This window comes from Pollicipes pollicipes, unplaced genomic scaffold, assembly GCF_011947565.3.
Source record: "Pollicipes pollicipes isolate AB1234 unplaced genomic scaffold, Ppol_2.1 Scaffold_6686;HRSCAF=7923_pilon_pilon_pilon, whole genome shotgun sequence".
Taxonomy (NCBI): domain Eukaryota; kingdom Metazoa; phylum Arthropoda; class Thecostraca; order Pollicipedomorpha; family Pollicipedidae; genus Pollicipes; species Pollicipes pollicipes.
The window spans coordinates 26,538,107-26,561,297 of record NW_023596921.1 but is presented as its reverse complement, the minus strand read 5'-3'; the positions used below and the strand labels follow the sequence as shown (position 1 = coordinate 26,561,297).

Here is a 23,191-nt window from a genome sequence, read left to right as displayed (position 1 = left end):
CCGGCCGTCCGCACGGGAAGGCCACGGGGAGGAGGTGGCGGCTGCGGAGGCGGCGGCGGCGGCGGCGGCGGCGGCGGCGGCTGCTGCTTGGCGTCCACTTGGCACACCAGCTGGTTGGTCAGCCAGCACATGAGATCGTCGTCCGAGTGCGTGGGCATCATACTGGATACGGCACGACGAACTGTAATCGCAGCGAGCACGGGACGCCATTAGACCGGAGCGCGGGACGCCATTATAAGAATGCTTGGCCAATACGCCGCATGCATAGCGGCATGCTTTCGAATTACTGAATATCAAAGCTCCTGGAGCGTTTGCAACACGCTGACTGCAAGCCCCGTTATCGGTGATCTCCTCAGCTTTCTTGGTCTGACTAAAGTCTGGGTTTATGACATGCTACGGGATGCAAGCTAATCGATCCAGTAGAACACACGGCGTATCTGATGGTCTGTGCACACAAGAAAAACAACTACCTATATTTACCGGAGTGAATTTATCGCCGAAACCAAAACAAAGCCGCGATCCTGATACCACGCGGCGCAACATGGCATATTTGCAACTTACCTTCGTAAATATCGCTTATATCAGCTAATAACGCATATCATCCTCGCACCGATCTGAAAAGGAAAACAGGTTTATCAGTTAAATCGGTGGAACATAGGCCATGACTAGCAGCGCAAAAATAGACCGCATGGTAAAACTCGTGACGAAGAAATTGACGGTGCGTCGGGACATGCTGGAACGCTACTTACTCGCTCATTGGAGCGAGTGGCGAAGCTCATGGCATAACAGCGGACAATTTTTTGTATTTGTTTGTCAATGTTTGCTATCGAGGGAGACAAATACGCCTTCGGGTCCCACCAGTTGGCTCAGAGCTCAGCTACCGTTGAACGGTAAAGCCACGCTGTGGGGCAAAAGAAAGTGCGTTTAGGAAAGTTATTTTTAAATTTTTACCATACTGACTAATCGTTTGCTCGAGAATTTGACAATCAGGTTCACGAGAGGTTGCAGAGATGAGCACACATCAATATTCACCAAGGAGTTTATCCATTTACACTGTGCCTTCCGCATAGAGCAGGGCGAACACAAATGAGGCCAGCCCGTAAAGTCAGGGACAGCGACGGCAGGTCGTCTGAGAACATTCGGCGGGGAGGGGCAGCAAAGGCGATTTCTCACTGTTGCTTTCCACACAGCAGCATGGAGTTACTGCTGCTATGCCGATTGGGCTGCCGCGCGCTCCCCCGCGTCCGCAACGTGCATCCGCTGCATTCATGTCCGATGCGGTCCTCCAATTCAACCGAGCCAAATGCACCACTTCCAGCCTAACACCTGCGCGTGCTCCGCCATCTAGCGTACGCTGAGCTTACTTAAGCTTTCAAACTGCCCCCTGGAGTTCGCGAGTACTAACGACCGACGGGAAGGTTAACCAAAATGGTGGCTAAAATATTTCGTTACGTAGTCAACGTTTCGACGTAAATTTTATTAATTTTTGACGCAAAATGGATAAAAACATTTTAGTATTTTATTATTGAGTATAAAACGGCTGCAATATATATCATTTGCCTATCAATGGACGTAAAACTGTACTTCTAGCAATATTACGTCATCCCGGATCTAGTCAGGAAACTTGCTTTTTGCTCGCGTTAGGCGACATTTATGTCAACAAACATGGCAGCGCTCTATGGAAGCAGTGGGAGCAGCGACGAGTTGGACCCGGAGTCAGAGTGTTTTGATCCATTGCAGGCTCTTTATTCCGATGAAAGCACACCACCGTGCGGCAATGTTAAAGTGTACGACAATGTTCAGCAGTATGAAAGCTACATCAAGGCGGCCAAGGAGGGTACCCTGCGCGAAAGAATTCAAAAAGTATGTGTTCAAGAGCACGGACCATTCTTTGTACCCACCAGAGCTTGCAGTGTCACACGGACAGGCCTAAGATGTTTGAATTATTTGATGTTTTTGGAACTCTTAGGATTCTTTGGAATCTCAAGATGTCTTACATGTGTTGGTGATGCAGGTGTGGCACAAAATTTGCCAATCTGAATTGTTCTCAGTGATATGATAGTTAAGTATGAGCTAAATTTTATGTGGAGCCTATTATTGAACAAGGGGAAGCATGGAGTGGATGAAATTTTGACACACAGAGGTGCACCTTATTTGTGGAAGTGGGCAGCATGGTCTGTATAAAGAGATAATGCATCTCCCAATCTCTCCCCAGTCCCCAAAAACATCATCCACTGCACCCAGTGTCTAGGTCATGTTTGTATGTTGAACCTGGCTCAGATGTGCTCACCTTAGGTTGGACCAAGTAGCACTTAATTTTGAAATTAAATTCCTTGGTAAGCATGCACTGGGGTTATTTTGTTTTGAATTACCCTTGCAATGTTATAATCCTGGGAAACCAGCTCTCAAAACACACACTTTGTGCAGTGTGGTCATAACCTGACCTGCTCATCCTCATTTAGTCGGCTTAGAAAACAGCTGTCACCAAATGGGTCTAACTTGGAATGAGCTTTGCTCTGAGCATGCTACCACCTTTAATGCTTAGTGATAAAAAAACACTGGTCTTGTGAATGGATAATATTATTTTAAGTGTGAGGAAACAATTATGCAGAACTCATTTCAAGCAGAGTATTTCTTACTGAGAGGCATGAGGTAGGTGTCTAAAAACATAACCACCAGACAAATTTTATTTTGCTGCCATCCTCAGGAATCAAGTCATATGTGACAAGCCTCCTTATAAAGAAGACAGATAACTGTATTTTCTGCTTTTCTGAAAGACAAAACAACAACTGTGCTTCACTCTGGCATTAAGTATCTGCAGAGAAAACTGGTTCAACACTAGTGCATTTTTCATCCTTGGTTACTCACCACTAGATTAACCAGTCATTTAAATGCAGCACAATGTAAGCACATGCTTATGGCTGTTTGCTATAGGCAGTGTGTGGTTGTTGTGTGAAACACTTACATGGGAGTCATACCCATCTTTTATGGTTGCTGAATGGCAAGAATGGGCATGTTTTTGTGTCAAAGTTTTATGCTTTATGATCTCTCATTCAACCCCAAGGCATTCTTGGGACAGAGAATATCAAATACAGCTGAAAAGAATAAAGCAAATTGTTTCAATAACTTATTTTTCCAGCATTGCTGCTTGCAGCTTACTTCCTTCAGATGGCAGATGGCAGACAAAGCAAAAACATAGGAACCGACAGCCTGTCAGTTGTACTTGACATGTTTGTGCTTAAGTCATTGACACAAAGGCACTGTTCATGGTCATGGCATGTTGGTGGCCTATATGTTGACCCCATGTAAATAATTAAGAGGACAGACTTGTTGTTTTCATTGCGAAGTTGGCCACTGGTTCATCAATATGTGCAGCATTTGTCATACATGTTGCATACACTCCCCAAATGTAGGTTCTACCCAAGTGCCACCTATAGAATGCTGCTTCATTGTGATGGCCAGCTGTTGGCTTTGTGTAAACAACTAAGCTGTTGCTGCTATGACACCAATTTCAGGCTAGGTTCATGATTAGGTGGGCTGTCCTGATTTTGTGATGCCTGATAAGGTCTGAGGCAGGCTGCTTGAAGTGCCAAGAGGGCAGCAGTGCATCTACCTGTGGATTACATGTGTTAAGTATGTGCTGCATTGATTATTTACTCCCTGTTGATGTGACACAGCACCAATATTATTTGATTGTATTATTTGCTCACAATTGATCATTTACTGGTTGATTTATTGTTCTATGCCAGGCATCATGTTCTTTCATGGCAGATGCCCTTGACAAATGCAACCATTCCCTCAATATTATCCTGCATGCAAATATCAGACAATGAATCATAGGGATGCTGGTGAATATTTCACCATAGGCATTGCTTTCGGGTACTGACACTCATGTTCAGGTTGATAAAGCATGGGCACTGTCAAACATCTTCAACAGAAACTTCTAGCAAGCTTCTACTCATGTCCATTTTAGTAGCACAACATTGCAGTACTGACCAGACCTCAGGACACTAGGTGCTGGTGGTTTCCTGGTATTATTATATGTGCAGGTGGGAAAATTTCAAGGCTATGTCCAGTGTGCTACACCATGATGAAACACTGGCTTAGATTGGTCCAGAACTGTGGGAATGGCCCCCAAGCATGGTGCTCAGGAGCATGCTCAGCCTCGCGATTCCGGTGCCGAGGTTGCCTTATCAGGAAGTCCTGTTGTACATTGCATCACAGTCAGATGGAATCTACAGTAACTAACCGCAGCAAGTGCAGACTCGTCAGAAGTGTTTGTCTCGTCGTACTTAGTCCCTAAATGGTGCTACTCTCGTCCGGGGGACATATAAAGGGGAATCACGTCACGCCGGCCGGGGTGCATCTGACGGTTAAAAAGGGCTCTCATCTTGATTTTCTCCATCCAGAAAAATGGCCCGTCCTCAGTCGAAAGACTTTACGCTTCTCATGGTGGGACCTACTTTGAGATTTTCAGTGGAGAGAACTATTGTATTTGTGAGATGTGTGTGTTCAAGCATGTTTGAGATGCTTTTGTTGCTTTCCCACACTGGGTTAGTGAACTCGTAATATTTGGAAAACCCGTTATTGTTTGTGAGCGCCGAAGATTGAGGTTAATTATGACATTGTGTCCGATACTCTAGGTCGGAATGCGCTTGTGATCCGTACAACGCACGTTACCCGACGGGCTAGAACTGAAATAAAAAACTACAGTAGACTACTAATAGGCATTAGAATCTGACCTAGCTATAGTTTTGGGGTTTTCTGTTTACCACAGGAAAGTATTGAATAATTTAATGGCTTCATTATACTGATGCTGCGTTATCAGAAACGTAGTTGTCTACCATTGCACGACCAAAATAGATAGCAGCCGTTATCAGGGCCAGTGTCCATGCTCATTGTTCGGACTCATTTATCTAAGCAAATACACCACCAAAAGTTGTTTTTGAAACAGTAGCATTGAAACATGGAAGGCCTTAAGTAAGTGCGGGGAAATAAGCATCTTGTCAGATGCGCTGCCCGTCATGCTTCGAGGCGTTGACCTCAGCAAGGTACCAAACAATATAAATGCCTGTTAAGTATCGCTGACTGATATTGGCGGCGGGTGCGGTACGTGTCCCGCTGGCGTTTGTTACGCAGTTTTTATGGATGCAGTCGAACCTCTTACAGCTGTTTTACCAAGCGCGTGCAGAGACGGCAACCATGCCGCCACAGTTAAGAGATTGCTCGGAAACAAGACTGATCGAGTGCAATCTACCAGACAATTTCAAAGTTTCTGCTCTCGCGTACCGTGCCGTCCAGCCGGTGCCGGCGCCGGCCCCACCCCGCCACCCTTGTGACCCGTCTGCGTGCGCCCCGCAGGCGGCCGAGCGCGGTCGCGGCCGTGGCCGTGGCCGGGGCCGGGCCACCTCTGCCAAGGAGGTGGCACCAGAGATGACGGCCCCGCCGGTCGGCGGCGCCGGGGGCGTTCCGGGCACGTCGACCCCCGCCGCGGCCGGCCAGGGCGACTCGGGTTCGTCGGCGCCCGCCGCGGCCAGCCAGGGCGACTCGGGTTCGTCGGCGCCCGCCGCGGCCAGCCAGGGTGGCGTCGAGCGGTTCATCATTCCCGGCCGTCGCTTCACAGAAAGCCAAGGTAGGTGGCCAAGGGTCAAGGCCTATCAGGAAGTTTTTTTGGCTACGGTTTACGCATGGCGTGGTCTCTGGTGTGGTTAGCGTGCCTATGGTCGGTTTATTTCCGCGCGTGGGATGAAGTGTGTTATAAGCGCGCGAATTTCCACGCGATAGTATGTTGATGTTTGAACTTGAAAAGTTTTATGTGCAATTTTTGCGCCTCTGCTTACTCTTCTTTGAGTTTCGGAGATAACCTGCCCGGTTGAGCCGTTGACGTGACCCGGCCTGACGGCGGACGGCTCACCCGCGTCGGCCCGCCCGCAGCGCCGGTGACCGTCAAGAGGAAGCAGCAGCGCTCAGTGCTGACGCGGATGGCGGCGACCACGGCCGGTCCATGTAGCCGCCTCAAGTGGTGTATGGAGCGGCGGGCCAAGGTCAAGGTGAGGAGGCGCCGCCGGCCAGACGCCACACCCGTCCGCGCCGCCGCCAACCCTGCCGCCGCTCCTCCGGTGGCCCGATTGGGAGGTGGCGCGCGCCGGTTGAGAGGGGCGGCACCAGCGGCAGGAGCTCGTGGACGTTTGAACGTGTCAAGTGGCGCAGTGCAGAACGAGCGGCCTCAGCGTTCCGCTCTGGCGATGCGTCGTGAAAAGAACGCTGTGATGACCCGTCTGACCGGGTGACGTGCGGAGCGTCCGACACCGCCGACTCGGCAGACGCGTGGACGACGGCGGAGCGTCTGACACCGCCGACTCGGCAGACGCATGGGCGACGGTGGCAACGGCGGCTCGCTCCGGTGCATCGGACAGGGGCCATCGATGCTACTGATCAGTCATTGAGAGCCGCGAGTGCACCAGGCCCTGTCGTCTGGGGCCATCGATGCTCCTGATGAGAGCCGCGGGTGCTCCAGGTCCTGTCATCAGGGGCCGTCGACGCTCCTGATCAGTCACTGAGGGCAGCGGGTGCTCCAGGTCCCGTCATCAGGGGCCGTCGACGCTCCTGATCTGTCACTGAGGACCGCAGGTACACCAGGTCCTGTCATCCATGGATCCATAGGCTGCTGTACTGGATGTTAAGTCAGAGACCGGGGAAGTGTCACGCCCCCCCCCCCCCCCAAATTGGGCGTTTTCGGTGAGCTGTTGATGGCGTTGGATCTCCGTAGGAACTTGTCACGATAAAGGTCGGTCGTAGCCGTTGCGCAACCATGTTGTCATCTTTAGTATTGCGAACGCCGGAGGACCCCTATCGTAAGACCTCTTAATTACATCGGGCTTCCAATTTTGCCAAAACATGCCTTTTGTGAACTCTAGTCTTTACATTAATGGTTTTCGCATCCCACCAGGTAAGCAACCCAATATCGCTTGTCCCTTGAAAACCTGGATTACCTCCCCGTTCTCCGGAACATGACTGCACTCACGAGTCCGCCGATGCCTCCAATCACAGGCGACGCCCCCCTCCCCCCCCCCCCCTCCCCAGAAGCCCCATCACATCCCCCCGGCAGTGCACTGCCGCACGGTCGGCTGCGTGCCACCGCCAACGCAGCCGCCATCTCAGCGCTCTCGAGCGCCGGCGTCGGTACGCCTCGGCACCGCCGCCTGCGCCTCGGGCGAGCCATTAGACTGGCGCACGGCCGGCGCCAGTTGCCGGGCGGCAGCGCGTGCTGGGATGGCCTCTCGGCATCGACCGCCGAGTCGAGCGCCGCCGGGCGCTAGTTTGCCGGCCGCTCCACAGATGGCGCGCGCGCACCACAACAAACGCGCAACAGGTGCACGCGGCGAGCGTTCACCCCGACGCGACGTCGGCGGCCGTCGCTGACCCAGATCGTCGCCCCCGGGCGGCCCGGTCGGGGGTTGACCTCGCTCGCGCCGCCGGCGCCGCGGCGACCCTGCCGACATTGATTGCCCGCATGGCGCGCGACGCGCCTGCGGCAGGGGAGACACCGGCGGCGGCGACCGAGCCCGGCCCGGCACCGCGGCGACATTGGCGCGGCCGGGCCGGCGGCACAGCGGGGTCACCGATGGGTGGGCAGCGGGCTGGCTGGGGCGGGACTGTATTAGGGGAGCGCGTCGCCCGAGGTGGCACGGCTGCAGCACCGGCTGCCACGGAAATGCCAAGTATGGTCGTGGTGCGCACAGCAGGTTGCGAAGATGCTTACTTATGGAGGTAACTGCCGTCGGGGCGGTAGGGTTCGGACCCCAGTAATTTATGGGCAGGCTCTGGTCGGCTTAGCCTCCATTGGGGTCGGCGGAGTCCGGGCCCGGTACCTTTTGGTCACACTTGCCTGTTTATGTGGCCTGTCCTTATAAAGCAGCATCACAGCGGACGCGCTCCCAGTAGCTTTTAATGTGTGTATGCACTCCTGAGTACGCTGCCGGGCAAGGAATGTTGACGTAGTTATTCCATCACAGTAAAACACCAAAGCAGTCAGGAAAACGCGGCGCCATTGTTTTCGGAGCTGCGTGAAAAATCGACGTCTGAACGTGGCGACGTTGCCGTGCAAGGCCGCGGCTGGGAGCGTGGCCGGCGCCGCTGTTGTTGCACGGACCTGCGGACCCGTGGCGGCCCTCACCCAGCGCCCTGACCCTCGCGTGCCCCTCGCAGGTGTACATCCGAAATTTCGGCCGCGTGCGGGGCGTCTGCTCCGGCTACATCGTGGCGTTCGACAAGCACTGGAACCTATGCTTGGAAGACGTCGACGAGACGTACCAGAAGAAAATCCGACGGAAAAGCGCCTTCCTCGGTACGTGGAGGCGCCGGTGGCACTGGCCCGTGTCGCTGCAGTGGCATTACGCATGTTTGGGCCGCTGACACCGCCAAAGGTCGGATGTCCCCCCCCTGTCATCGGGCTAACAGCGGCGGGCGGGCGCTGTCCTGGGCTCCGATGCTCGATACCACGCAACTTGTCGGCGAAGGCATTCGTTTCAGCTGCGTCACACCTCTGACATCACTGAGGGTAACCCGGCCCGCCGCTGGCGCAGATTGCATTTTCGCATCGCAGTGGGTTTGTTAGCGGTGCCCATCAAATCATCTCGTATCATCATGAATGCCGCTTCACTAGCGCCCGCTGCAGGCCAGCTGGTCAGAGGGCTGACTCTCATGCCGGCCGCTGCCTGAAGCCTGTTCTCAGCGCGGGCAGCAAAGCGGAGAGGGCGCGGACGGGGGACGCAGTCCGGTGCTGACGCCGGGTCGTCCCTGGACCGGGCCGGCCCGCCGGTCTCAACGCCACGGCCGGCGCGCGCCGCCGGAGGTCGCCCGGCCCCGCTGACCTCCGCCGTGTGACGTCCCGGCTCTGACGTCACACGGCCTGGCCGACTCCCGGTGGCGTCTGCGACGGCGGCGGCTCGGGTCGCGCGCCGGGCTGCGGCGGCTGTCGCCGGGCGCCGGGGCCGCACAGCCGTCGGCTCGGGCGAGACCCGGCCCGGCCGGAGGCCCGCGGCGGGCGGCTACTGCGCCGCAGCGGCGCGGGCGCCGTGACAGCGCCCGTGCTGACGCACGGAGCCTCCGCGTAACCGTCACATGGCGCCAGGAGCATCGGCCGCGCGCCGAAAGGTCATGAGTTCGCCGCCAGTCGGCGGCAAACCTTGCCGCGAAGGTGACCTCAGGTCAGTGCCGGCCGGGCCAGCGCGCCGGAGGAGGGCGGCCCTCACGGGCGCGCGGCGCGCGGAGTTGGCGCCACGGCAGCCGGTCCAGCCTCGGGGCCCGGCTCAATGTCGTTTTCACCCTGTCTCCGGGCGGCCGGGCGGGCTGTAAAAATACGCCACGGCCTTGACCGACTTGCAGGCTGGGTTTTGGGTCAGTGTTAAGGCCGACTGGCGGCTGGAGCGCGCGGCGGGCGCTGGCGCGGCCAGCCGCCGTTTGAGACTGCGGCCAGCCGCCCTCTGCCGAAGCCGAACATGCTGCCGAAGCCGGCGCCCGTTCCGGCGCAGGCCCCAAAAATCGGCGGTGGCCGCCGTGGAAACAAACGTGTTCTCGCAGCACTGCCGCGTCCAGTTCTCGGGGCGGTGATCGTCAGCGTGGAGGACCCACCCGGGCACCCCGGCCGCCAGCTGAGTGCCGGAATGCTCGCGGTCGTCGCGGTCTGGGCAGCCCCGCGTCCCAGCGTCGACCCTGCGGTCCTGACAGACAGCGACGGGCCTGAGCGGTCCGTACCCTCGTCGGTCGCACGCCGGTGGAAGTAATCCACGCGGCATGCAGCGGTGGGCCGCCCGCAAGCCTGCGCCCCTGCAGGCGCCGGCCCGCCGACTGGCAATCTGTTGCCGCCCCGCTTTGTAAAGCTGCAGCCGTGAGACGTTTTACGAGCTCCGGCCTGTCAGTAAGAAGGTCTGAAGAAGCATCGCCGCTGCATGCAGCCCACTGCGTCACTTCCTCGTTTCAAGTACGATAAGTGTAGCTTTGTATGGCAAAGCGAGCATTCACAGAACTACGATTTTTCATAGGACTGACGTTGACCTACTGCTCACAGATGAAACGTAACTCATCACTAACGGTCCGTGAAACATCCCTGGGATGCAGGCAAGCACTTAGACAAGGGAGCGGCAGCCTAAGACCATTTCTCTTCGCCGTGCATCCATAATCCAGTTCATTTGATGTGCGTATGACAGATGGGCAATTTCTCCGACTTAGTTGAACCATTGCCGGATCTATGAGCAATCGGTTTGACAATCATCACTGCAAAATAGATAGGCAGAACAAACTAGCACTAACACAAACTTTGGGGCGACAGTCGTACCGAAATCATCGTCTTGGATAGGTGACATCGGCATAAGACATTTAGAATAGCGAAGCGTGCCGAAAGCGTCGCCATACTGAGCATCGATAATGCAAACGCTGTGATGGTCGTCATTGCCAAGCCTCACGGATTAAGTAATTGTTCGAGCGATCGCCGCCGTCTGGCGCGCTCGTATTTACGCATTGTTTCGGCCAGTTTACTGCCCGGCCGTCGTGCGGTATTAGTGTTATAATACTAACACACCGGGCGAGGACGGTAATTCGGTCATTTAGTCCACATGTCTTACTGATATCTCGTTCATATGCTTCCGGGAAGCGAACTCCAAGCCTATTCGGTTACATCAAGAGCCCCCACCTCCCTCGGCTGCCGTGGCTCAATGAGTCCGTATCATCGCCCACGTGCAGACAGCCGCCAGAGCCGACTCCCCTAACCCCGCGAAAAATAACAAGCCGAGTCGGTGAGCTGAACAGCAAACGTGACGGAAAGTTCAGCGAACACGACAATACACAACGCCTCGGCGCTGAGAACTGAAAGCATGAGCGGCAGACATCAATGCACAGAGCGTCAACCCGAACATGACTGAACATGCTGCAAACCATGCACAGGATGTGGGCTCAAGGGATTGTCCGAGGCTTGCTTTACACGCCGTCTGTCGAATCTTTTCAAGCGTTGTTGATTGTAGGCAGAAACGCTGGCCACACAAAATGGCCTTATAGCCCAGCAACTGAATGCAAACTGCATGTGCGGAAGCTTGAGCCCGTCGCGTTAAGTCGCAATGCTGACTCGCCGACCTACGGAAGGCGACCCGCGTACTTCTCGAGTACCGCCTCTCGCGTCCGTTGACCGCAGGGTGTGGACGCTACGTCGGGAGGCAGCAGGTCCGCGCCCAGGCCCACAGAGCAGGCACTGTAGACTGCGGGACCCTGAGCCAGAGGCAGGGGCCGGGCAGGTTGGTCTCCTGCCGCCCTGGCCGTGGCGCGCGCGCGCGCGGCCCCGACGGATGGCGGCCGCGGAGCGCGGGCTCGGTGGGGAGGGCCTCCGGCGTCGCCGTCCATCGATGGGACCGAGGCGCGCCTCCGCCGCCCTCCCCAGGGCGGACCTTAGGCCGGCGGTGAGGGCTGGCCGCGCGCTGCCGGCCCGAGACCATCGCGTCGAAACCTGGGACGTCGGCGGTGGCGGCGGCGGCGCCCGGCGCAGCGCCGCCGGCGGGCTATTTCGGCGCGCGGCCAGCTCGCACCGGCTCTATTATTCATGCCGGCTGCAGCGGCGGCGCCGTGTGTTTATGCGCGGCCCGTGCAGCGCCGCTGGCGGCCGGTCGGCCGGTCGGTCGGTGACCCCGTCGGCCGGCCAGCCGTGCGTGTGCGTGCGAGCCGGTGGCCGGCAGACGCGCGGCGCCGCGCCTTATCTGCGGTCGCCAGATGGTACGGCGCCGGCCCCCGCCCCGGCCGCCGGCGGCGCGCGCGCCCGGTGGTCGCCGCCGCCCGGCGCGGGCCGCGCGGGATGTGCGGCGCCCAGGCGGCGGGTTCGCGCTCCCGTGACCTGCGTCGATCGCCACCATACAAGCTGTAAGCTCGACCACGCCCGCTCTGTCCTGGTCGGAAGAGAGCGCGCTTGAGGGCTGGCTACTAGGTTCTCCGGCACGTTTTGCGCAGCTTTGTTGTGACAGCCGTCTCGGTGGCAGATATTATTTGGTGTCTCCCGCGGCTGGCGGTGCCGCATCCGGTGTTGTCTCCGGCGGTGGACGAGCGGCGCCGCGGCCGGCTCCGCAGCTGCGGCCGCCGCCCGGCCGACGGCTCGGCACGACACGCGTGTCGGCCGCGTGAAACCTCCTCCCAGTGGCGGTGACCACCCGCCTTTTAGGTGCACGCATCCCATGCGCTGAGCCGGCTGGAGCGACCGGCCGGCTTCGCTGCGATTCACCACCAGCGGCCGTGGCCGTGGAATGCGGGCACGACCGTCCCGACGGGCGCCGCGCAGCGACTTTCGAGTGGAGTACATCACACCCCGCCAGAGCTGTACATGTTGATTTATTAAGGCCATGGTGTTTTGTTTTGACGGGTTGTGGTACGCAAGACGATACCGTGACAAAGTACTCCGTGAATGACGCCCGGCCCCAAACGTGGACTGGCACCACGGTCGCGGTCCAGTGCGCCCGAGAGTTATCTCGTCACCTCGCTCCCGCCGCCCGAACGCAGCTCGCCGCCGATCAGCGCTGACCGTCGTCCCCGTTGCAGGCGGCCTGGCCAACGTGCCCACCTCGGGCGGCGGCGCTCCAGCCCGGGCGCCGGCGGGACCGGAGCGTCGGGCGCCGCCGCCGACGGCCGTGGAGCGGCTGACAACCGAGCTGGCGCTGCTCCGACCGCCCGACTCGCGCCGCAGTCGCCGCCGGCCCGTCTTCGAGACGGCCCACCGCCACGTCAACCAGCTGTTCGTGCGCGGCGACAACGTGGTGCTGGTGGCGGTGGCGGGCGGTGGCGGGCCCGACTGACCCGGCGCCCCGCCCCGGCCGCCGCCGTCGCCGCCGCGCGAGTGTAAGCACCGCCGGCCGCGCGCCGCTCGGCCGACTGATGGGTGTTTGGGTTGGCAGCGGCCGGTGCCGGGCCGACCCGGTGGCGGCGAGGGGAGGCAATAGCGGCGCGGCGCAGCGCTGGTCGCCGTCCGATCGTGTTAGTTACGGGTTACGGCGAGCGCGAGGGGCGCAGCGGACGGGGGCGGGATCTGGCGGCGCCGCGCCGCTCGAGGACCGTTGTCTCGGCCCCGCGGCGGCGCCGAAGGACGTCCGCCCAGCGGGGCTCCTTCCGGCCCTGTGCAGCAGTGAGTCACTGCGGTTGACTGGTGCTGCGCGTGGCACCCTCGGAACGGCCGTTGGGGAGTGAAATACAATTAACTACGCAGCAGTTCGGGTTGGTGCGCTCTTGTCAAATAAGTGAGGCCGCCGCGCAGTCGACATTTGCTGCAGTTGGTGAACCGAGACATTTGCTGCGAGCATTGCTAACAGCATATTTGGAGTGGAGGCGCTGGTCCTGTGGAGCCCGCGTGACAGCTTCGGCGAATTAGGGGAATTTTCAGCACGTCGGCGGCAGACGCCTCGGTAACGTCCAGGCCACGTCAACCTGAAGCTATGCATAGGACCTAGATAATGACATCGGACATCGGACAATGGACACCACATGGCCAAGCCAGTCGGCGCGTTGTGAAAGAGCCCAAATAATCATTACGCATCGGGACAATATTCAAGCAACAGCCATGACTGTCCCCGATTAATATTGTGGATAGAAAGATATATGTGACAGACGCGGGAACGAGTCTGCTTGCTATGTTGCCATCACGCAGTACAAAAGTTAGCGGCATCAAGCGGCCTCCGATGGAAGTGCTGGGTTATTACCTCGACCGATCGCATAAATGTTGGCTGCGAGCACGCGGAGCGCTGACGCATCGGTCTCTTAACATGCGACACCACAGCTGGGTTCAGCTGGACAAAACTGCAGAAGTAGATCAGACACTCTCGCTCTTCAGACACCTTCACACCGAACTTTCCCCTTCAGAACCCGTAGCGCTCTTCCCCTCGCTTCAACCGATCAGCTGCCGTCGTCCGTGCCGTGCGACCTGTCCGGGGCGCAGGTGCCCGGCCGGCAGTCAGCCCCCCCCCCCCCCCCCCCCCGCCGCCGCCGCCGCCGCCGCCGCCGCCGCCGCCACCGCCGCCACCACCACCACCACCGCCGCCCGCCGCCGCCGCCGCCGGCCGGCCGAACCAGCGCCTCTCGCTCCGCAGGCCGATTTGGTAATGGCGGTGGCCATGAGCCGTAGCAGTGACCCACTTAGAAGTGGTACCAATGTCAGCGTCGGCCGGGGCCGCCGGCCGGGCGCCACCGCGGCGGCCCGGCGGCGCGCGCAGCGGCGCCGGTTCGAGTCCCGCCACCGCCAACGGAGCACCGTTGCCGAGAGCGAGGTGGAGAAAAACCGCGGAAAAGCAGCCTCCGCGTTCGCGTATTTATGAGCGACGACCAAGGCCGGCGTGACGTCAGACTCCGATGGCGCGAGCAACAAAGGCCGGCCCCGCGGCGCTGGGTGCGCGCGCCGCCCTTTTTGCGGTGCGGGGAATTGGGTATCTGCAGCCGGCCGGCCGGGGCCCTGCAGGCGGCGGCGGCGGCGGCGGCGGCGGCGGCGACCCGAGCCCAGCCGTCACGAGGGGCGATCGCGACGGCCGTGATGCGTTGGTGACGGCCTGGCTCGTGACGCGGTTGTGACGGTGTGTTACGAGTTGTGCCTGTGACAGACTGTCAGGTGGGGACAGATGTGACGGCCGGGCCCGGCCGCTCGCCCATCGTGAGGCTAGCGTTTGACAGTGTGGCAATAGCCCGGATGGGGCGATGCGACGACACTATTGCCAGTCGAGGGCCGGTTCATACTGTATCTTTATGATGCTTGCGAGACCGCGAAACTGCACCGGCCGAGGATCGGTTTTGGGGCTTGGCGCCCAGGGGAGCTGCGTAGCCCCGCTGCCCGAGCCGAGGAATTTTCCTACAAAGGAACGCGCTGCAACGCTCAAGTCCGCGTCGGAAGAAATAAAATTAGGAAGTTACTCTGCCCGTGAACCAGTCACTGAACCTGGCCCCGTGCACAATGCACAATCACCCGAAACGTCCGCAAAAATGACCATGCAAGCGCGTCGTTTTTCCCCTCGTCGCTGTCACCGCTGCGCTGCTCCGGGGCGAGCATTCCTGCCGCGCCCGGCAGCAGGCCGGGTCGCTGGTCGTCGGTGGGGCGCATCGCGAGGGTGGCGACAGCCGCCGCCGTGGCCTGATCGGCGGGCCAGGCGGTTTTCGCTTGAACGCGGTGGAGCAGGACCGCCGGACGACTGTCCGTTCTGCTGGTCGGCAGCGCGAAGCCCTAGGTAGAAACTCCGCCGACCACAAGTTTTGTTACGGTCCGGGGGACGAGTTCGAGGCGTGAGAGATGAGTTGGGTGCAGGGTGTGATTGGGTCCGGGAATGACCGTTGGCTGCAGATAGCTCGCGGTCACGCCGTACCGTGGACTCTGAGGTCACGGCCGGACCGTCGAGCTGCGTTCCAGGCGTCACCCACCGAACGAAAGCCAGACTGACCTTCGGAGCCCGAGGTCAGGGCGCGATCTTTTGACCGAGTTCACGACTCCACGGGAAACATAGCTGACAGGTTTGAACCGGCCTTTCAGCGGAGGTCAAGACACGCTCTCCGGCTCAGCGCCTGATCGCCTTAGTCTGAGATCACGACCCAAGCAGGTTCGTGTTGTGCGAGAACAAAGCGCAGCGCTGCTTGATGCAGTGAAAATGCATGACTAGCCTGCTCGTCAGCCACTGGAGTTCCGTGATGGATCATGCAGAACACCGGCCGCGGGTGGACCAGTCAGGGACGCGTCGAGGCGGGCAGCTCCGCCTGGCCCCGGCCCGTCCCGGAGGCCCTCAGAGCGCGCCGCCGGTGTCATCCGCCCGCCGCACCGTCTCCGTACAACGTAGTCACAGAAGGCCCCCAGTGGGCGGTCGGCGTGGCTTCTCGTCGCCAATTCGCCGATTCGAGAATGGGTCAAGGCACCCGCCGCCTATATCCTTCAATTATGAGCCATTATTTACCGATGGGATGGTTAGATACGGCGCCGGCCGTACGCAGCCATCATCCAGGTTCTACGCATTAGCCGCTCGCATAGCTCGTTTTTGGACGAAGAGTGCATCGGCGAGTATCCCCCCCCCCCCCCTCTCTCTGAATGATTGGCGCCGAGCTCCCGGCCGCATCCGGGCGAGAGTGAAAGCTGGGGGGACGAGCAGAGTGGGGGGACCCCACGTGACGGGACGCGCCCAGCCGTATTAGGCGCGCGAGCACGTAACCCGGCGGCCCTGCCCCACATCCCGGCGTGGCCTGCTAAAATATGGTTACAATGTCACGAGGAACTCTGCGGCGGCGAAGGCCGCGGCTGCGGGCGGCGGGGGCCCGACGGGTTGAACGCGGAAGTGTGCAGCCGGCCCAGCCCCGGCCCAGCCCAGCGCAGCACCGCGCCGCGCCGCGCCGCCGCGCGCCGCCGCTGGGGTGGGGTGGGGGCGAGGCGAGACGCTGGAGATAGGGAGACGAGGCGAGACGTTGGGAGGTGGGGGGGGGGGGGCGAGGCGAGACACTGAGAGGTTGGAATACTGTTATACCGAGAGGCTGGTGAGAACGGCGAGTCCCTAGCGGACTGAAGAGGCGAGGCGAGGCGCTTGCGGACTAGAGAGGCGAGGCGGGTCGCTTGCGGACTGGAGAGGCGAGGCGGATCGCTGGCGGACTGGCGGGGCGAGGCGGGTCGCTGGTCAGCTCGATGGCGGCATCACATGGAAAAGCAGACGTCGTGTTTTTCACAGTAGTCTACGAATATCATTGAAGGCTGGGAGAATAATCCTGCTCCTGCGCCTGACCACGGCGGTGTGATGGGTAGTCTCCGATCCTGTAATGCACATTTGCAAGCCTCCTTACTTATCCCATAGTTGTTTTTTACCCTTCCTCCACCTTGAAACGTGATGTTCTCGGAAAAACTTGACCTAAATGACGTGTGAGCGGTGAAAATGGCTGGCCCTCGTCTCCACCAGTCGGTTTCACTTATCAGCCGTGAAGCCACGAAGGAAAAGTGACAGCTGATTCTCTGAGACTCTAAGAAGTTGTCGGGTCTCCCTAAGCACTGCCGGTCTCGTAGATCACTATCTCGATCGGAATGAAAGGTACGTAATTTTAGTTCGCTTGCATACCAATGTGAGTTTTTTTTATCCCTGAACGCGTGTTCTCTCTGCTCCTTAACCTGCGTCCTGTTCAGGCCGGGTCCCGTCGGTTGTTTAACCTCGGACCCGCTTTAAATGCAACGCTTCCTAAAGCCGACAATGCCTGTGAAGTCAACGCGGCACCCGCCACTGAACAGCGCCCATAACCGGGTCTCGAGAGCTGTCCATCCCTGAGTTCGGGTGGTCCCGGATCGGTGCTGTTGTTCTCTAAGAACGCTGGGGTGGCCGTGAGGTAAAGTAGGGGTTTTCCCGAGTCTAGCCCTTGGCACGACCTGGTACTGGCCTGTTTTTTTGGCTTAGCGGGCGCAGATGATGCAATTATGACTGGCAAGCTTGCGGCCAGCAGGGTCATTGTCGAGGATTCTGATCAAACTGATATGTGGATATGAAACAAGTGTTTACAATATCACAATATTGGAAGTTTGAAACCGTCATTCCATTTGTTGCGTACATTTTCGGGCATGTCCCATGATCTAAAAGAGACCAGGATGAATCATTACGCTGACGGTTAGTCGCCACGAGCAAACCATGTCTGCACAAAGCTTCGCCCTCCGGGCGAGTTCATTCAAAAATCAACTGAGCGAAGTGACAACGCTCAAAACTACGGCTTACAAGATACGCCATGACGAAGCGTTTTTGGTGCGCGGTTTCAGTGTGGCAAAACAGTTCAGTGTAGCAAGCAGTAAACAGCCTTAATGATGCGCACATAATGGAACTCGGGACCCTAATACGCACAACACAAAGATCAAGGACATTGTCATAGTCCAGAGAGTGATCACTTCCCTAGCATCCGCTTCATAACTCGTAGTCCGCTTTTGGACTTTAATGATCCGGTTATTTTAACCAAATGACTGTACAACATACGCAACATTTGCCAGTGCTAAAGATGTGTACACGAAAAGTTCTAACGAAGGATTTTGGACCCCTGATTGATATGTGTTATGCTTTGGGGTCTTAGAAAGAGCGTGTCAAGTCTTCGCATCGAATGTCGCTTCACGCGGCGCGCATACGCGCCACTCCAGTCCACTGCCAGCATTCCGGCCGGCCCAATACACGTAGCGTGCCAGCGTCGCATAAAACTGTGGAAATTTGATGCATTTCACGATAATGGTGTAAGTTAAATTGATGCACATCATCGTGATGACTTGGAATGCATTAAATCTGCATAATCATATCAGAACGTGACCGCGATTGTTCTCAATATGCATAACGGAGCGCTACTGCAACGCGGTATATCGTTTCAACAGGGGCACCAATGCTTCTTGAATATAAAAAGTCGCCTAAGATTAGTTTGTTTTGATTTTCAAACATATGAAAGTGAAAACTATTTTACGCGTTGCCAGTAATGCGAAGGGATTGCGAGAACGTACGCACAGTGAATGCCACTTCAAGACCTCCGTAACGATCCGGGGGTAACGGGGCTAGTGTTCACACCAGTCGAAAGCACCTATTTGTAATCCAGAAAATTGTTTCGTATTTGCTGGAACGTAGGGCGTGACGCACTCTATTCCGCCATGTCCATATTCGTACCCCGCGCCCGGCGAACCCCGTGTCAATCAAGCGTCGTGAGACCCTTCACGAACCGCTATGCAAAGTATACGTGGGGTCAGGTCCGGCCGGCGGTAAAGATGCAAACTTCCTTTACGCGAATCTCGTTTCCAGCCATTGAGTGAGACAATACATGCATGCAACAGACTCCACTGGGTCGCGGCGAACTGAAGAACACACTTCGTGGTGCGCGCCTGAAGGGGCCCTGCAGTCGTCCGTGAAGTCACGCACCCAGCCCAGCGTACCGTGACCCCGCAGCCCTTCGACACCACTCCGGGGACCTACCACACCTATTAACCACTTCCCCTGCCCCCAAACGCGCCTCGACTGCCGCAGTATGCGTGCTCGGCGGCCGTGTGGTCACCGTGACCTTTAGGCCACGCTCAGACGAGCGGCTCGAATGCGCGAAAGGTCAGGGGTCACGCTGCACGCCAGTCGCACTTACCTAAGGGATGGCTGCTCGGGACGGACGCATCTCCTGAAACAGAGGAGAGATTGTTGCTCTGGTTATTCACCTGTGATACGACAAGAGGCGCCGCTGCGATAATGATACAGTCTTCTCGTGGAAGGTGTGGACGCCAATTACTCTGGACCATGGGAACGGACGGGCCTTATGTCTCTGGAAGTGACTTACTTCCCCTAGTATGACTCGACGCCCAAGATAGATCCTAGATTCCCCCTTCCCCCCCCCAAAAAAAAACAATCGATGACACCTATTTCTGAGGAAAAGGAGTTCATGATATAGTTGGTCATGTCTCGTGCGATTTTGTTTTTCGTTGTCGGCTTCACCACGCCTGTATCCGGAGCGCCCACGACTGTCGGGGACAGTCCCACGCGGATTCGAGTTAATGCACAGATTCAAAACCAGCGCTCTGAAGTGTCCCACAGAGCCTCGGGCCGCTGGGCAGCTGACGCCAACAACACAGCGCTGGCCGCTTCCGCCGGCCGCAGCGTGCCCGAGAGTGCGCGCGGCGTCCCGTTGCCCGGGCGTCGTTCCAGCGCCACCGATCGGAGAATCGATGTCGACGGGGCGGCCAGACGGCGGCCAGCTCTCAGCCGGGCTTTCTCGGCGGCGGCTGAGTCTCGCGCATTGTTTGGGCTTCCCACATGCACGCAGACGCCCACAACACGCCGGCACTCGCAGACGGGTCGCACGGACCGCCCGGCCGTACCGCAGAAGCACGCCGCCATGTGCTCGTGCGTCCGCCGGGGCCACTTGAAAACGCGGCGTCGAGTGTGCAGGCGTTACCGCGCGGACGAGTTGGATTGCTTGGGCAAGCAGGCAACGCGGCGAAGCCCGCGGTACTTTGAATCGTAGGTAAAAGCGACTGAATGTAAGACGCGTGCGGCAGCTTTTGCACACGAGTGCGAATGACAAAGCTTCAGAAGAAGGCAGAAGGGAAGATTCGCCAGACGCGCTCACGCGGAGGGATTTACCTCCTGTACAGGCGTTGGGCCACCGTTTGTACGTTAAGCGTGGTGTGAACTTAGAGCGCATGACAACCCTCCCCCCAGCCAGGTGGGGCGTCACGCCCTTTATCGGGTGACGTCACACTCCGTCGCCGCACCGGCTGAGGAGGCGACGTGCCCAACCTCGGATAGCAAACCTTCAAAGCCGGTCATCCATCTATGTGGCCGGCTTCGGCGACTGACAAAATGCGCTTTAAGTAAACACGAGCCTATTGTGATAGGCATTGGTCACCTCTGCCTTCTACAGGTGGGCGTCACCAGCGCCAGGCTCGAAGGTATCCTATCAGCGTTGAAGTGTATGCAACACAACGTCGTTAGGATGTTGTGGGCTTGCGCACGAAAGTTTTTTCCCCTGGTAACCAGCCTGAGGGTGGGGGCTATGCCGTAGTGCTTAGTACAACCTCAAATTTTGGATGGTGCATATTTACGCTGGACAAGTTATTCTCCTTGAGTAGTAGCCGCACACAACCGTCCTGCGTTTTCGCCGCGTAGATGCTGTGACATGTATTGGAATTACGGTGGCGGCATTAGATATGGCGCCGGACAGTGGTCGCAACCGCAGATGGGGTGCAGAGAAACGGTAAAAGACACCGTTTACGGCACTCGTGACAGCCAAACAGCCGACATGTAGCGCGGACTGAGAGTGCAGGAACCGGAAAAATCAGATCGCGTCCAGATTCACCGCCGGGGACAATAAATCGCGGCGTTAAGATCTAGCTCCTCTGCCCGCACCGATCGCCTTCCAAACTCTGCAGCGGCGACGAGCCCTGGCACCGCTGCAGGGTGCTGCAGCGAGCGTCACCCAGACACGGGACGCAGGCGACATGCCTGATGCAACCCGGTCCAGGAGGACCGGGCCGCCTAATCCCATATCACGCCTGGCGGCCCCACGGCCGTCGCGCCGCCGTCCACCGGCTCTGCGGACGCCCAGCTCTCGCGGCCACCAGCGTCGGCGACGAGGCCGTCACCAGCGCCAGCGCAGGGCCCGGTCGGCCTCCACGCCGCCTCCGCGCCCATCGCCACCGACAGCCTCGGTCCGGCAGCGTGGAGGGCCGCCGCGTCCGGGCGGTCGGCGTCCGGCGGCGCGCGGCGGGCTGAACTACGCGCCCCCGGCAGCGCGCTGCGCCGGCGGCGGCCTCCGCGCGCCGTAACCGGCCGACGCTGACCTTGGCGGACCTTGGCCGGTCGGATTGACCCACAATGCGAGAGCGGGAACGGGTAGGTACGGCGCGGCGCTGCCGCTCGGCGCCGGCTGGGCTGGGCATTGGATTGCGTGCGCGGCGCCGCCCGCGCCTGGCTTCTCGATACGTCGGTCGAGATAAGCCAGCTGTTTGAGCGCTGCCCTCCCATGACGCGGTGCGTGCCTCTCCCCGCTATGTCGGCGAAATAGTGGCGATAAGCGAGAGGCTAAAATTGGGCATCACGCATGCACTCATTATACGCACCTGATGAGCTTTCCATTGTGTGCGTGCTTTTGTAAGCCGACGACCTGATCAGAACACCCGAACTTCCTTTCTCAGCACCCATGTAAAAACGGAAACAAGCGATAGTGTTAGCTATTTTTAAGCACGTCACAGCGCTTGCTTCTGTGCGATTGTCAATAATGATCGTGCTCGAAATGAATTCCTGCTGTATTCCTGAGATGCAGTTTGGTAAAACGGCAGTTGTGTAGGCTTTACGCTAGGTTTTATGAGCCCATGGCAGACCCACCATTTTTGTCCCCTTGGATTATGGCACGTTGTCTTGCAATTGGAAGTAAAAGAGATGTGGCTTAGAATTGCTTTGCATTGTTTTTACCTTTCGTGCTGAATTTAACGGTTGAGCGGCGCACGTCTTGGCGCGGCCCTTTATGGAGCCCTCGCTGCTGCAGAGGCCACGCCAACCCAATGGCGTTAGGGAAGAGTCGAACCCCGATCGTCTGCGGGGAAGCTGAATGCACCCTCAAATGAGCTGTCTGCGGCTGTTTGGATTTTTCATGGATTGATGTCTAATGTGATGGCATTTCTGTTCTATCGGGAGCGCGGAGCTGCAGCTTGGGAGGGGGCTCCGGCTATCCGGCGGAACACGATACCACTCCCCGCGCATCAACAACACCACATGTCTACAAATAGAAAATACCCACTTGCAAGCGATATTACAGCATGTCTCATGTCTAAAATCTGTGGCATTTTGTATTTCTTATTATTATTATGCCTCACGTCTAAGCGTGCAGCGCTGTCTCACCGCTTTCAGTGATTTGCAGGTAGTACACATGGAGGCTTTTAACGTCAGATCTATCGAGTATTTTGACTTAAATAATATCGTCGATATTAATGTATGCTGGATGTTATTCATGACACATCCTGAGCTACACCCAGCTCATTTTTTTAACGGGCACTGCCTTCGCCATTAAACTACCAGACCCGCAGAAACCATCAAGCTAGCGCTCCTTGAGTGCGTAGAGATGAACATACGTCAGCGATTTGCAACGACAAACACCACGGGGTGGCGATCGTTCGTTATCGCGATCAACCGCCACGTCGTGAATCAGTGTCAGTTTAGATGGCTCGCCCGCATGTTCTGGAGCCGCCGGTGACCTTGACACAATTCTCGATGCCAACTTGCACAAAAACACCTCAATGCTGGCAACGTCATTGGCTCTAGCCCGCCGGTACCAATGACAGCCGATACAAATCACCGCTTGCAAATCGGGCCATTCAATGCCACTATCGTTCAATGAGGGCTTCATTTTTTTCGGCAAAGGCGAGTCCCTGTACGGAGGAAGCATTTTTCATTGTCCCTGCGTCAAAAACCACGAACAGAGGACCTCAAAAACCAACTGAAGCCTCACATCGCCACGAACCGCTCCTCATCAAAACACGGAGCCAAATCCCGAACTTACTTGCAACCGATGCAACGGGCACGCGCCGCGCCCGCGCGCCTCCCGAAGCGCGTCTCCCCGACGTCGCTCCGCTACCAGCAGCGAGGTCTCGCGCCCAGCTGGACGTCACCAGAGGCAACGTGCTCCCTGCACAGTCACACCAGCGTTCGCCAGCTGGATGGCACCGTCACACGACCGA

General features: G+C 58.1%; 1 protein-coding gene and 1 long non-coding RNA gene across 2 annotated transcripts in view; one reads left to right on the top strand and one right to left on the bottom strand.

Annotated features, from left to right (window-relative positions):
• The window catches only part of LOC119108506 (ecdysone-induced protein 74EF), an 88,362-nt gene that overhangs the window by 22,476 nt on the left and 42,695 nt on the right, over window positions 1–23,191 (top strand). The gene's annotated exons all lie outside the window — the stretch shown is intronic.
• Window positions 70–23,191, bottom strand: LOC119108508 (uncharacterized). Its single transcript, XR_005095304.1, has 4 exons — window positions 23,014–23,191; window positions 19,108–19,140; window positions 562–614; window positions 70–181 (listed from the first exon to the last, which is right to left on the bottom strand). It is a non-coding gene; the product is annotated as an uncharacterized LOC119108508 (long non-coding RNA).